Consider the following 14,520-nt stretch of genomic DNA (forward strand, 5'->3'; position numbering starts at 1 on the left):
CTGGGAATACTGATTTCATAGCTTGATGGGGATGATAATAGTAAAAATTGGCGTATTTTATTGAAGAATCATTTGATTTTCTGAGGCTTAAAAAAATGCCAAATTGTATCATATTATGAGACAGCAAAGCACCAATATTGTCTTCTTTTCTTCTGCTCTTTTGCATCATATCTTCAACCAGGATTTTTTTCCAGCTTTATTAAAATATAATTAACATATGACATTGTATAAGTTCAAGGTATACAACACAGTACTTTTATGTATGTATATATTGCAAAATGATTACCATGAAAAGGTAATCTCCTAAAGTTATAATTTTCTGTGTGCAGGGAGAACTTTAAAAAAATCCACTCTTTTTTTAATTGGAATAAATATAATTTTAGATATGCCCAGTTTGTATAAAATTCTATAGAGTTTACTTCTATATATTTAGAATTTTTTCCTGATTTTTTCCATGTTTTTCTTGGCCTTTGCCTAGGTTTGGATTTAAAACAAAATTTAGCTGAAAGAATAAGCAGATAAATATACCTGATATTACTTTTGAAGATAAGAAAGGGAAAATGTGCCTTCCTAGAAGTGAAAACACATTATAAAGATACCTTCATTATTAAAGTGATAGAGTATTAGAAATATTAACACCTAAAGCAACCTAATATGGTTTTTAAGCATACTATGTCAAGAAGAGAAAAAATATCCTGTTTACATAAAATCAGATTATCTTTCTGTTTTTCATGATGTATAATTTTACTCACAATGAATTAAAGTTTTTAATATGAAACTAAAAGTATTAATATTTATGTAATCTTTTACATCTGGATATAGAAAATCTTTCCAAGCATAAAATCATTTTATGTAATAGAAAAGGCTGATAGTTTTGACTTCATGAAATATAACAACTCTTCAACATGAAAATCTTCATATATAAAATTAAAAGTTGGAACAATTGTGTTTAAATAATATTATGGACAGAAGAAAAGCTCTTCTTATATAAATTGTACTTACAAATCAATGAAAAAATATTAATTAAAAGTGGATGAACCACATTATGCATTAATACTAAAATGAGAAGTAAGCCTATGAAAGGACTGTTGGACCTCAACAATACCAAAAGGGCTAAACATGTGAACAACATACTAATTTTCACTTGCAAAGTTTGTAAGCATTATAGAAAATCTTTATCGTAAGATGACAAAGATAAATGACTCATGGAAGTCTAAATTCATTTTTATTTTCAAATAAGTAAGCCATTTGACAATAAATATTAAAATATTTGAAGAAGTTCATTTTTATTTTCTTTGGGTCACTAATTCTCTTTCCAGGAATTTTCCACAGGCAACTAATCAGTGATGCAGCTATGGAGTTAATTGCAGTAGTATTTGTAACAGTGAAAACGTGAAAATCGCTTAAATTTTTGAAGTTTAATAATAAATCAAAAACATTATATTATACTACAAAATATAAGCTTTCAATATTTTAGTTATGTAGTAATAGTGTTAATGATGTTACTGTGTAAAAGTTACACATTATACAGGAGGCTCTATGATAAGGACTTCAATGTAATAGCTTATGTTCTCACAGCCATCTGGGAAGGATAATTTTTCTGTTTTAAGCATAGTAAGATGAAGCTCAGAGAAGTTAAACTACTTGCTTTTGTTCATACTGTCACCAGAATGGTCAATGATCACAATCCAGTATTGTGAAAACAAATATGAGACTGTGCTTAATATAGTGTAAACTCCAGAGGAGCAGATGTGTTTATTCGTTGGGGTCTTTACTGCTTGCATCAACTCCTATCCCAGGGCAAAGGAACTCTAACGTCTTAAGGGAGAAACTGCTTGTTCAGTCTAATAGAGCATGAAGCCTCTGTGAATTCATTGGGGACTGGCAGGTTTTCTGCAGCTTATTTTGGGTCTTGTAATGTGTCCTTCTGGGGATGTAAAATTCCACCCTGATGGTCATTGGTACCTTATTCTTTGGGATATCAAAACTGGTTCAGAATGATAAGGTACCGAGATGTGTAGTAAGAAGGATATAAAGCTGAAGTATGAAGAGTGAATTTTGAAAAGCTAAAATAGATTAGATGATGACAGAGAAAGAAGGAATAATACTCTTTCCAAAGAATGATTAACCTTTTCAGCTTACCGAAAACAGGACATAATTCAGAAGTGAATTTGATCAGCATAATTTTCAACTCTGACCATTGACATTTTAATTATTTTAAAATATAAGAAAGCTATCTGGATGCCCCTTTAGTTTATTCTTGTCCTGGCCATGACTTATCTGGAAACTTGTCTTTTATGTTTAAACTTTACTTAAATATTTCAACTCTTGAATAGTATATATTTTTGCCCTTATATTTTTGCCCTTATATAAATACTCTCTTTATATATAGCCTAGACAAAAATAGTTCAATGTCCTTATTTTCACCTTTAAAAGTGAAAAACTGGGACAAGGTCATGCCCTCTTAAATCCAAGAAGTGTTTTATTTATACTTCCTTCTCCCCAACCTTTGAATGCTTTATTATAGGAAGGATTACCATATGAATAATTAAAGTTTTAAGTGTACAGGGCAGAGATAAGTAAATAGTTACAGGCAAAAACTCATTTTTATTTAAAGTAAAAGCAACTGTGGAGGAGAATTTCAGATGGTACTACTTTCTTAAGAAAGGACAAATACCTTTTTACTTTTCACATTTTAGTGTACTTATTCAAAATGGTGACTAGCCTGGAGATTAACACAAGGACTGCTTTTCCTTTTTTGTTTCAGATCCATTAGTGGAATATCTTGGCACCCTTAGAGCTGCACAGTGTGATTTTCTGGGTTATTATTTCCTTTCTGGCAGTATTTTAATACAAGTACAGAAAATGGAAAAATTATCTGTAGAGCCTCCCATTTTATTGCAGAAGCAATGCAGGGATTAATCAATTTGCAGTTAGAAAAAAATTCCCTAAATTATTAAGCAAACTTTTGAAATTTATTAATTTGCAATTCACAGAAGGATTTTGGCTATATTTGTTTTCTGTGTTGCTGAGAGAAAATTGGAACCTTACATGAAAAATGGATTGGCCTCAAGTTCATATTCTTCATGGTAATATTTTTGTAAGTCCTTGTTAAAATCTCTACATTTTGATTCTCCAACATCGACTCTATATGTCACTACTTTTTTTTTTTTCCAGAGTAATCCAAGTCTGGCATGGGTTCCCCTGTCAATAAATTCTAATATTCATAAACTCTAATCTCAGTTCTTTTTCCCCACACTGCCTCTCTCAGGAAGCCTCACCCATCTCTCTGCCTGTCTGAAAATGCCAGTGAGTGATCCATTGTCAGAGAACTTCTACCTTTTACATCTCTAAGTTTCCTTGGAAATCATGTAATAGAACTTAAGATAATGATGCCACCTTTCTTTAAAAAGGTGTGTGTGTGTGTGCAAATTGTAGTGTTCCTACTGTTTTTTGTTTTAAGAATGTGATTTTCTTTAATTTACTTAGCAAGCATGGTGTACTGTGCTATTAATGCTTTTAAGTTTATATAAAGATAGTATGGAATTTGGAGGCACCTGGTTGGCTCAGTCAGGTAAGCATCTGCCTTCGGCTCAGGTCATGATCCCAGGGTCCTGGGATTGAGCCCTGCATTGTGCTCCCTGCTCAATGGGGAGTCTGCTTCTCCCTCTTCTCCCTGCTTATGCTCTCCCTCACTATCTCTGTCTCTCTTTCTCAAATAAATAGATAATTTTTTTTTAAATGTATGGAATCCATATGAAGGAAAGAAAAAAGTGTGGGATTTTGTTTTGTTTTTGAATTGTGAAATTCCATTCAGAGAGCTGAGTTATAATCTGAATAAAAGACTAAAATTGAATTTGCAGGAGGGGAGGGGCAAGATGTAGAAGGAATAGGGGTCAGTCCTCAGCTCACCTGGCCCCACAAACTTACCTAGATAACTTTCAAAACATCCTGAACACCTATGAATTTGACCTGAGATTTAAAGAGAGAACAGCTGGAATGTTACAGAGAGAAAAGTTTTCGCTTCTAACAAGGTAGGAAGGTGGAAAAAAGTAAATGAATAAAAAAGAATTAAGTGGGGGAAGGGCATCGCGAATATCCCTGCTGAAAGGGAACAGCGAGAGCCTCTGGGACAGGAAAGCCCAGCCCTGGAGAAGTAGGAACTTTAAAAATCTGCACCAGATTTTTCCCAGATGGAAAAGTGCTTTGCAAGGAAATCCGGCCAAATCCCAGGAGGTGCAGTGAAGCCTCCAGATTCCCGAAGTCACTAGAAGAGGAGGGGCACCTGGGGGAAGGTGCACTGCAAACAGTCGGATCTTGGTGCAGGGCTGGAGCTGTACCCCTCGGGGGCTTTTGGGAGAAGCCAGTGGGTTAGGCCCAGGGCTCCAGGTGAAGGTGGCTGTGCCTGGTTCCCTGCAGGAGAGGCGGCCCCAGAGTGCAGATCCAGCGCCACAGGGCCCCGGATCCCAGGGCATTGAGGGGACACAGCCCACAATCCTGCACTCGCCATAGGACAGGCAGAAGCAGGGAGAGCTCAGGACAGCAAGGACTCTCCTGTAGCTGGGCGCCCCTAAGCTGTGCAGATCAGCGCACCTGCGGGAGCACCTAGGCCAGTGTGGACTGGGAGCCGACTCCAGGGCTGGAGAGCTGGCCGAGGCCAGTGGTGTTGTTCCTCCTGGTGTCACCCTGTGCCTGGGAGGGACAGGGCTGCCAGGGAACAGGGACATCACCAGGTAAACAGCAGCACTGAGCTCATACCAGGTGGGGGGCAGGGCAGCTCCCCCAGGTGCACACATTTGAGAATCAGCACAGCAGGCCCCTCCTCCAGAAGACCAGCTGGAAGGACAGGGAGAGAGCAAATTCATGACTGAGTAGCACTGGAAAGCTCCAGAATGGAGGGGGAAAACTGTGGGAAAGTAGTATAGAGAATTATAGGGTTTCCCCCCTTTTTTCCTTTGTCCATTACAACTCAATTTTACATCAGACTAAAAATTTCCAATATTTTTCTCTTTTCCTGCCTTAACTACAATATTTTACCAGCTCTTCATTTTTAAGTTTTTTCCTTTTTGACTTTCATATTTCTACAATAATATGTCTTAGATATATTTTTCACTTCTGGATTCCCTTCAACGTATTCAGATTAATTTGGGGAGATATACAAGATGTGGGTTTTTGTTTTGTGTTTTTGTTTTCTCTGCCTCGCTTTGTTCTACAATGGCAGAAGTTAATACCTTCTAAAACATGATCAACATACACCCAGAACCAAGTGTAATACTGTGCTGGTTCATTCCATGAGATTATATTCTTCATTGCCATTCTTCCCCCAACTTTTATCTTATGTTTTGGTGGTCAATATGGGGCTTTCTATAACTATTGCTGGTTTACATAAATTTGAGATTGAGCATCTTCTAACATACAGAACAAAATACATTCAGAACCAAGAAGATCACCTTCTAGGACTCCTCAGGTAGACTACATTCTCTCTCCACTACCACTTCTTCACCACCACCATCCCCCAGCACCCCCCTTTTTTCTTTTTTCTTTTTCCACTTTTATTTATTTCTTTTTCTTTTTTCTTCTTCTTTGGGGTTTTTGGCCTTTTACTTTTTACTACTTTGTTTTAAAATTTGTTTTTCACTATAGTGGTCCTTTTGTTTTATTTTGTTCTGATCTTCTTTTTAATTTTCTGGACTCTGACCTATTAAATCATGTAGGGTGGATTTTACTTAGGTCATGGTTGATATTTTTGACTCGACCCACTCATACAGCCACTCCGTACAAACAAAATGACTGGAAGGAAAAATTCACCACAATAGAAAGAACTGGAAACAGTAATCTCAGCCACAGACTTACAGAATATGGATTTCAATTTGATGTCAGAAAGCTAATTCAGAAGCACAATTATAAAGCTACTGGTGGCTCTGAAAAATGCATAAAGAACTCTAGAGACTTTGTTACTGCAATATTGAGATCTAATCAGGCTGAAATAAAAAATCAATCGTATGAGATGCAATCCAAACTGGATGTCCTAACTGCTACGGTTAATGAGGTGGAAGAAAGAGTGATTGACAGAAGACAAATTGATGGTAAGGAAGGAAGCTGAGGAAAAAAGAGAAAAACAATTACGAGACCATGAGGTAAGCCTTAGGGAAATAAATGATAGCCTGAGAAGGAAGAATTTACATAAAATTGGGGTTCCAGAAGAGGCCAAGAGGGAGAGAGGACCACAAAGTATATTTGAACAAATCATAGCTGAGAACTTCCCTAATTTGGGGAGGGAAAAAGGCATTCAGATCCAAGATGTAGGTCCCCCACAAAAATAAAAACCATTCAACACCTCAACATTTAGTAGTGAAACTTGCAAATTCCAAAGATAAAGAGGAAAATGAGACGAGAGTCTTAACTTATATGGGGAGAAATATTAGATTAACAGCAGACCTCTCCACAGAGACCTGGCAGGCCAGAAAGGGCTGGCTGGCAGGATATATTCAGGGTCCTAAATGAGAAGAACACACAGCCAAGAATACTCTATCCAGCAAGGCTCTCATTCAGAGAGATAAAGAGCTTCCAAGATAAGCAGGGACTGAATAGGTATTATGATGATATTAAATTCATATCTTTCAATAGTTATTTTGAATGTGAATGGGCTGAATGATCTCATCAAAAGATGCAGGGTTTCAGACTGGATAAAAAAACCAAGACCCATCCATTTGCTGTCTATAAGAGACTCCTTTTAGACCTAAGGACACCTCCAGCCTGAAAATGAAAGGGTGGAGAACCATCTACCATTCTAATGGTTCTCAAAAGAAAGCTGGGGTAGCAATCCTCATATCAGATGAATTCAAGTTTATCCCAAAGACTGTGGTATGAGATGAAGAGGAACACTATATCATACTTAAAGGATCTATCCAACAAGAAGAATTAAAAATGATGAATATTTATTCCCCTAATGTGGGAGCTGCCAAGTATATCAATCAATTAATAACCAAAGTAAAGACATACTTAGATAATAAAACACTAATACTGGGAGACTTAAACATGGTGGTTTCTGCAAATTACATATCTTCTAAGCAGAACATCATCAATGAAGCAACGGCCTTAAATGATACACTGGACCAGATGGATTTCACAGATATTTACAGAACTTTACATCCAAAAGCAACTGAATACACAATCTCCTCAAGTGCACATAGGAACTTTCTCCAGAATAGACCACATACTGTGTCACAAATCAAGTCTCACCTGATACCAAAAGATTGGTATTGTCCCCTACATATTTCCAGACTACAATGCTTTGAAACTAGAGCTCAATCACAAGAAGAAATTTGGAAGAAATTCAAACACATGAAGATTAAGGAGCATCCAAGTAAAAGATGAATGGGTCAACCAAGAAATTAGAGAAATTAAAAAGACTCATGGAAACTAATGAAAATGAAGATATGGGGATCCCTGGGTGGCTCAGCAGTTTAGTGCCTGCCTTTGGCCCAGAGCGTGATCCTGGAGTCCAGGGATTGAGTCCCACATCAGGCTCCCTTCATGGAGCCTGCTTCTCCCTCCCTCTCTCTCTCTCTCTCTCTCTCTCATAAATAAATAAAATATATTAAAAAAAAAGAAAATGAAGATATGACTGTTCAAAATCTTTCGGATACAGCCAAAGCAGTCCTGAGAGGAAAATACATCTTAATACAAGCCTCCCTCAAAAAATTGAAAAAAACTCAAATACGAAAGCTAACCTCACACCTAAAGGAAATGGAGAAAGAACAGCAAATAAAATCTACACCAAGCAGAGAAAGGGAAATAATAAAAATTCGAGCAGAACTTAATGAAATAGAGACCAGAACTGTAGAATAGATCAACAAAACCAGGAGTTGGTTCTTTGAAAGAATTAATAAGATAGATAACCCCTAGCCAGCCTTATTAAAGAGAAAAAAGACTCAAATTAATAAAATGACGAATGAAAGAGGAAAGATCACAACCAATACCAAGGAAATACAAACAATTTTAAAAACATATTATGAACAGGTATATGCCAACAAATTAGGCAATCTGGAAGAAATGGATGCTTTTCTGGAAAACCACAAATTACCAAAACTAGAACAGGAAGAAATAGAAAACCTGAGCAGGCCAATAACCAGGGAGGAAACTGAGCAGTCATCAGAAACCTCCCAAGACACAAAAGTCCAGGGCAGGATGGCTTCCCAGGAGAATTCTATCAAACATTTAATGAAGAAATAATACATATTCTACTAAAGCTGTTTTGAAGGATAGAAAGGAAAGGAATACTTCCAAACTCATTTTATGAGGCCAGCATTACCTTGATTCCAAAACCAGACAAAGACCCCACCAAAAAGAAGAATTATAGACCAATATCCCTGATGAACATGAATGCAAAAATTCTCTACAAGATACTAGCCAATAGGATCCAACAGTATATTAAGAAGATTATTCACCATGACCAAGTGGGATTTATCCCTGGGATGCAAGGGCGGTTCAACACTTATAAAACACCAACGTGATAGATCACATCAATAAGAGAAAAAACAAGAACCGTATGATCCTCTCAATAGATGCAGAGAAAGCATTTGACAAAATACAGCATCCATCCCTGATCAAAACTCTTCAGAGTGTAGGGATAGAGGGAACATTCCTCAGTATCTAAATAGCCATCTACAAAAAACCATTGATAATATTATCAATGTAGAAAAACTGAGAGCCTTTCCTCTAAGATCAGGGAAATGACAGGGATGTCTACTCTCACCATTGTTATTCAACATAGTACTAGAAGTCCTAGCCTTCTCAATCAGACAACAAAAAGAAGTAAACAGCATTCAAATTGGCAAAGAACAAGTTAAACCCTACCTCTTCACAGATGAAATGATACTATATAGAAAACCCAAAAGACTCCACTCCAAGATCACGAGAATTCATAAAGCAATTCGGCAATGTGTCAGGATACTAATTTTGTATCAGTGGCATTTCTATACACTACCAATGAGACTGAAGAAAGAGAAATTAAGGAGCCAATCCCATTTATAATTACACCCCAAACCATAAGATACCTAGGAAGAAACATAACCAAAGAGGTAAAGGATCTATACCCTAAAACTACAGAACACTTTTGAAAGTAATTGAAGAAGACACAAAGAGATTGAAAAATATTCCATGCTCATGGATTGGAAGAATAAATATTGTGAAAATGTCTATGCTACCCAGGGCAATTTACACATTTAATGCAATACCTATCAACATACCATGGACTTTCTTCAGAGAGTTGGAACAAATAATCTTAAGATTTGTATGGAACCAGAAAAGACCCCGAATAGCCAGGGGAATATTGAAAAAGAAAACCAATGCCAGGGGCATCACAATGCCAGATTTCAAGCTGTACTAGAAAGTGGTAATCATCAAGATAGTGTGGTACTGACATAAAAACAGACATATAGATCAGTGGAACAGAATAGAGAACCCAGAAATGGACTCTCAACTCTATGATCAACTAATATTTGACAAAGCAGGAAAGACTATCCACTGGAAAAAGGACAGTCTCAATAAATGGTGCTGGGAAAATTGGACAGCCAGGCGTAGAAGAGAAGACCATTCTTTTACACCAGACACAAAGATAAACTCAAAATGGATGAAAGGTCTAAATGTGACACAAGAATCCATCAAAATCCTAGAGAACAACACAGACAACAACCTTTTTGATCTTGGCCACAGTAACTTCTTGCAAGATACATCTATGAAGGCAAAGGAAACTAAAGCAAAAACTAACTATTGAGACTTAATCAGGATAAAATACTTCCACACAGCAAAAGAAACTGTCAACAAAACTAAAAGACAACCTAACCTACAGAATGGAAGAAGATGTTTGTAAATGACATATCAGATAAAGAGCTAGTATCCAAGATCTATAAAGAACTTATTAAACGCAACAGCAAACAAACAATCCAATCGTGAAATGGGCAGAAGACATGAACAGAATTTTCACCAAAGAAGACATACACATGGCCAACAAGCACATGAGAAAATTCTCTGTATCACTTGCCGTCAGGGAAATATAAATCAAAACCACTATGAGATACCACTTCATGCCAGTGAGAATGATGAAAATAACAAGACAGGAAATAACAAATGTTGGAAAGCATGTGGAGAAGGAGGAATCATCTTTCACTGTTGGTGGGAATGTGAACTGGTGCAGCTACATTGGAAAACAGTTTGAAGGTTCCTCAAAGAGTTAAAAACAGAACTACCCTACGACCCAGCAATTGCACTACTGGGGATTTACCTGAAAGACCTAGATGTAGTGAAACTCAGGGACACCTGCACCCCAATGTTTATAGCAGCAATGTCCACAATAACCAAACTGTGGAAGAAGCCGTGATGTCCTTCAACAGATGAATGGATAAAGAAGATGTGGTATGTATACATATACAATTATCGGATATTACTCAGCCATTAGGACTAATACCCACCATTCGCTTCGACATGGATGGAACTAGAATGTATTATGCTGAGTGAAATAAGTCAATTGGAGAAGGACAATCATCATATTTTTCACTCATACAGGGAACATAAGAAATAGTGAAAGGGATTATAAAGGAAAGGAGGGAAAATGAGTGGGAAAAAATTAGAGAGGGTGACAAAACATGAGATACTTGTAACTCTGGGAAATGAACAAAGGGTAGTGGAAGGGGAGGTGGGTGAGGGGTTGGGGCAACTGGGTGACAGGCCTTGAGGAGGGCACTTGATGTGATGAACACTGGGTGTTATACTATATGTTGGCAAATTGAGCTTCAGTTAAAAGAATAAAATAAAATTCAATTTGCAGTAAATCTTTTCTAAAATAATTATATATTTTTCTTCTGTAAGGTTTTATTTAAATTCCAGTTAATTTACAATGTAATATTAATTTCAGGTATAGGATTTAGTGATTAAACACTTCCATATAACACCCAGATGCTCATCACAGTAAGTGTGCTCCTTAATCGCCATTACTTACTTCTCCTATCTTTCCACCAACTTCCCCTCTGGTAACCATCAATTTATTTTTTATAGTTAATGGTCTATTTCTTGTTTTGCCTCTTTTTCCCCCCTTATGATCATTTGTTTTATTTCTTAAATTCCACATATGAGTGAAATAATATGATATTTGTCTTTCTCTGATTTACTCCAATTAGCATAATACTCTCTAGCTCCATCCACATTGTTGCAAGTGGCAGGACTTCATTCCTTTCTTATGGCTGAATAATATTCTGTTGTGTCTGTGTGTGTGTGTGTGTGTGTGTGTATACACATAATAGCCAAATTATAGAAACAGCCCAGATTTCCATCAACTGTTTCCATAATTTGGCTATTGTAGATAATGCTGCTGTAAACCTTGGGGTGCATGTGTCCCTTTGAATTAGTGTTATTGTGTTCTTTGGGTAAATACCTAGTAGTGCAATCAGTCACTGGATCATAGGGTAGTTCTATTTTTAACTTTTTGAGCAACCTCCATACTATTTTCCATATTGGCTGCACCACATTGTATTTCCACCAGCAGTGCAGGAGGGTTCCCTATTCTCCACATCCTCACCAACACCTGTTCCCTGTGTTGTTGATTTTAGCATTTCTGACAGTTGTGAACTGACATCCTGTTGTTTTTGCTTTATTTTGCTTTTAAATATTTTATTTATTTATTCATGAGAGACACACAGAGAGAGGCAGAGACCTAGGCAGAGGGTGAAGCAGGCTGCTTGTAGGGAGCTGGATGTGGGACTTGATCCCTGGACCTGGGATCATGCCCGGAACTGAAGGCATATGCTAAACTGCTGAGCCACCCAGGCGTCCTGACATCCCATTGTTGTTTTGATTTGTATTTCCCTGATGATGAGTGATGTTGAATGTCTCTTCATGTGTCTCTTAGTCATCTGTATGTCTTTGGAAAATGTCTGTCCATGTCTTCAGGTATGTCCTTTGCAAATATCTTCTCCCATTAATAGGTTGTCTTTTGGTCTTATTGCTTCCTTCACTGTGCAGAAGTTTTTTATTTTAATGAAATCCAAATAATTTATTTTTGCTTTTGTTTTCATTGCCTCAGGCAACATATCTAATAAGTTGCTTTGGCCAATGTCAGAGAGGTTACTGCCTGTGTTGTCTTCTAGGATTTGTATGGTTTCATGTCTCACTTTTAGGTCTTTAATCCATTTTGAATTTATTTTTGTGTATAGTGTAAGAAAGTGGTAAAATAATTATTATTTTGATTTTTTTGGCATGTAAATGTAGATATTTTTTGTGTTTTAAATAATTTGCAATCTTTTTGAAGTTGCAGTAACTTAAGATCACCAGAGCTCTTTAATTACTATTTCAGTGCTTTAAATTGTGGTACTTCCTGCTCTATTCTTCTTACCTAAAAGTAAATGGAACTTTCAAGAGGCCTAAAATATAGCACAGAATTTGATTATACATTGAAAAAAATATGATTCAACTAGTTAAAAATTAAAGATAATTTAAATTTTATTTGACTTTAAAATACTTTGGTTTTATAATTTTCCCCTTAGCAACATATTCTGAGTTTGATGTTATTAACCTTCCCTGCAAATAAGCACTTTACTTTTTTGCATATACATCTTATGTACTTGCCCTAAAACTTGCCTAGTTTAAATTATCTTAAGAAAACAATTTTTTTTTAATAAGCATAGAGAATAAATTCTGGACATGTTGATAATATGCTTTAAAGAAAGAAACAGATGCCTTACGTCATACCTCTCGGTCAACACACACACACATACACGCACACACACCATATTCCACAAGAAGGTAAAGAGTCTACCCCAATGCATTTGTCACAGTTTCCCAAAAATACCACATATGTTACATCTGTGTGGTTGGCACATGCACACAGATACATACAGACAACACACACATACATAATATTTGTAAATTTTCCAAATAATCATATCTTTCCCATACCTTCAATTTTAATCTACTTATGGATGGCTTTTAACCATTGCAGTCATGAAGGTGGCCAAAATCTATATCTGTATTCCAGTTTTGCTCCCAAACTTTAATTCTTTGATCAAAAACTATTACCTACTTTATTGAATTTAATGTCTTCATTGTGGCACTGAAGGCTTTTTGCATTATGACCTCAGTCTGTCATTAACAGAATTATCTTCTTTCTTTTCTTTCTTCTGCTCATTTGAGTTAAACTGACTTTTCTTGAAACATACTTCCCACCTAGAAGGACTTTTCTCAGGTAGTTACTGTGGTTTTTATTTATTTCTCTGTTCCATGCTCCAGGGTTCAACTCCCATGCTCAGAAGCCTTGGATCTATCCCAAAGTATAAACCCTAAACTCTAGAGGAATAAAAGAGGTTCATTTCCTTTATAAGGCTATCAAAGTCAATCTCTTCCATGGAGCCATCAATGAGATATGATTCTTAGCTCCCTGGAGCTCTAATGCTCACTTATACAGAACCTCTGTAAACACTTCAAAGAGCTTTGTAGTCATTTCTAGAGTAGCATTTTCCCTTACCAAAGTGAAGATACCTTGATGATGGCCAGTTCTTCTAAAATATAATGTCTGTTATTTAGCTCATTATCTTTATGTGTACACCTCTACTTCTCTATTTCTAAAAATTTAGTAGGCCTAGTCTAGAATGCTGAATTCCATTCTTCCCTTATACCCACAACCAGTTATTAGTAAATCCCTTATCTCTGAATTATTTCAGACTCATTCAACTTACATTGCAGCTATATAAAAGATACGTACATGCAAAGGATTTCTCTTCAGTTAAGCTGCTGACACCTCACCATGCTAGAGCAGCAGCTTCCTGATATGCCCCAATATCAGGCCCTTGTCTTTCTCCATCCGTATGGACAGTCTGCTTCTTACTTGGTTCTGAAGGTAGTGTTTTAATAGAAGTGTAGTTTCCTCTCCATTTTCTTAGAAATATTAATGAACACACAAAAGAAAAGATGTGAATATAGACCAACCTTGGTAAAAAGAGTAACAGCTTAATAATATGCCATTCTCCTGGAGGTACTTTTACAAATAGAGTGTGCTCCATGTGCTAAACAAGAACAACAGGTACAGAAGAAAGAGAACATTGTTTTTTAACCACAAGGAGAAAAGTTTACCCCACTTGATATCCATAGATCAGAGATTTAGAAGTGTCACTTGCCCCAAAACTGAAAAAGATTTATCTGTGCCACCCTTATAAAATTTATATACATGAGAATTGCTTATGGTAAATGTAACACCAAAGGCACATTCTATGAAAGAAATAATTGTTAAGCTGTACTTCTTTAAAATTGAAAATTTTCAAAAAAATAAAATAAAATTGAAAATTTTCATTCTGCAAAAGACTGCCAAAAGAATGAGAAGACAAGGCACAGACTGAGAGAATATATTTGCAAAAACATATCTGATCAAGGACCAAAACATACAAAGAACTCTTAAAACTCAACAATAAAAACACAAATAATTCAATTAAAAATGGACCAAAGACCTTAACAGACATCTTACCAAAGAAGATA

General features: G+C 36.3%; 1 protein-coding gene across 1 annotated transcript in view; it reads left to right on the plus strand.

The window, feature by feature from the left end:
* Positions 1 to 14,520, plus strand: part of ZNF385D (zinc finger protein 385D) — an 875,841-nt gene that overhangs the window by 68,339 nt on the left and 792,982 nt on the right. The window lies entirely within an intron of this gene.

The sequence above is a fragment of the Vulpes vulpes genome, chromosome 11 (assembly GCF_048418805.1).
Source record: "Vulpes vulpes isolate BD-2025 chromosome 11, VulVul3, whole genome shotgun sequence".
Taxonomy (NCBI): domain Eukaryota; kingdom Metazoa; phylum Chordata; class Mammalia; order Carnivora; family Canidae; genus Vulpes; species Vulpes vulpes.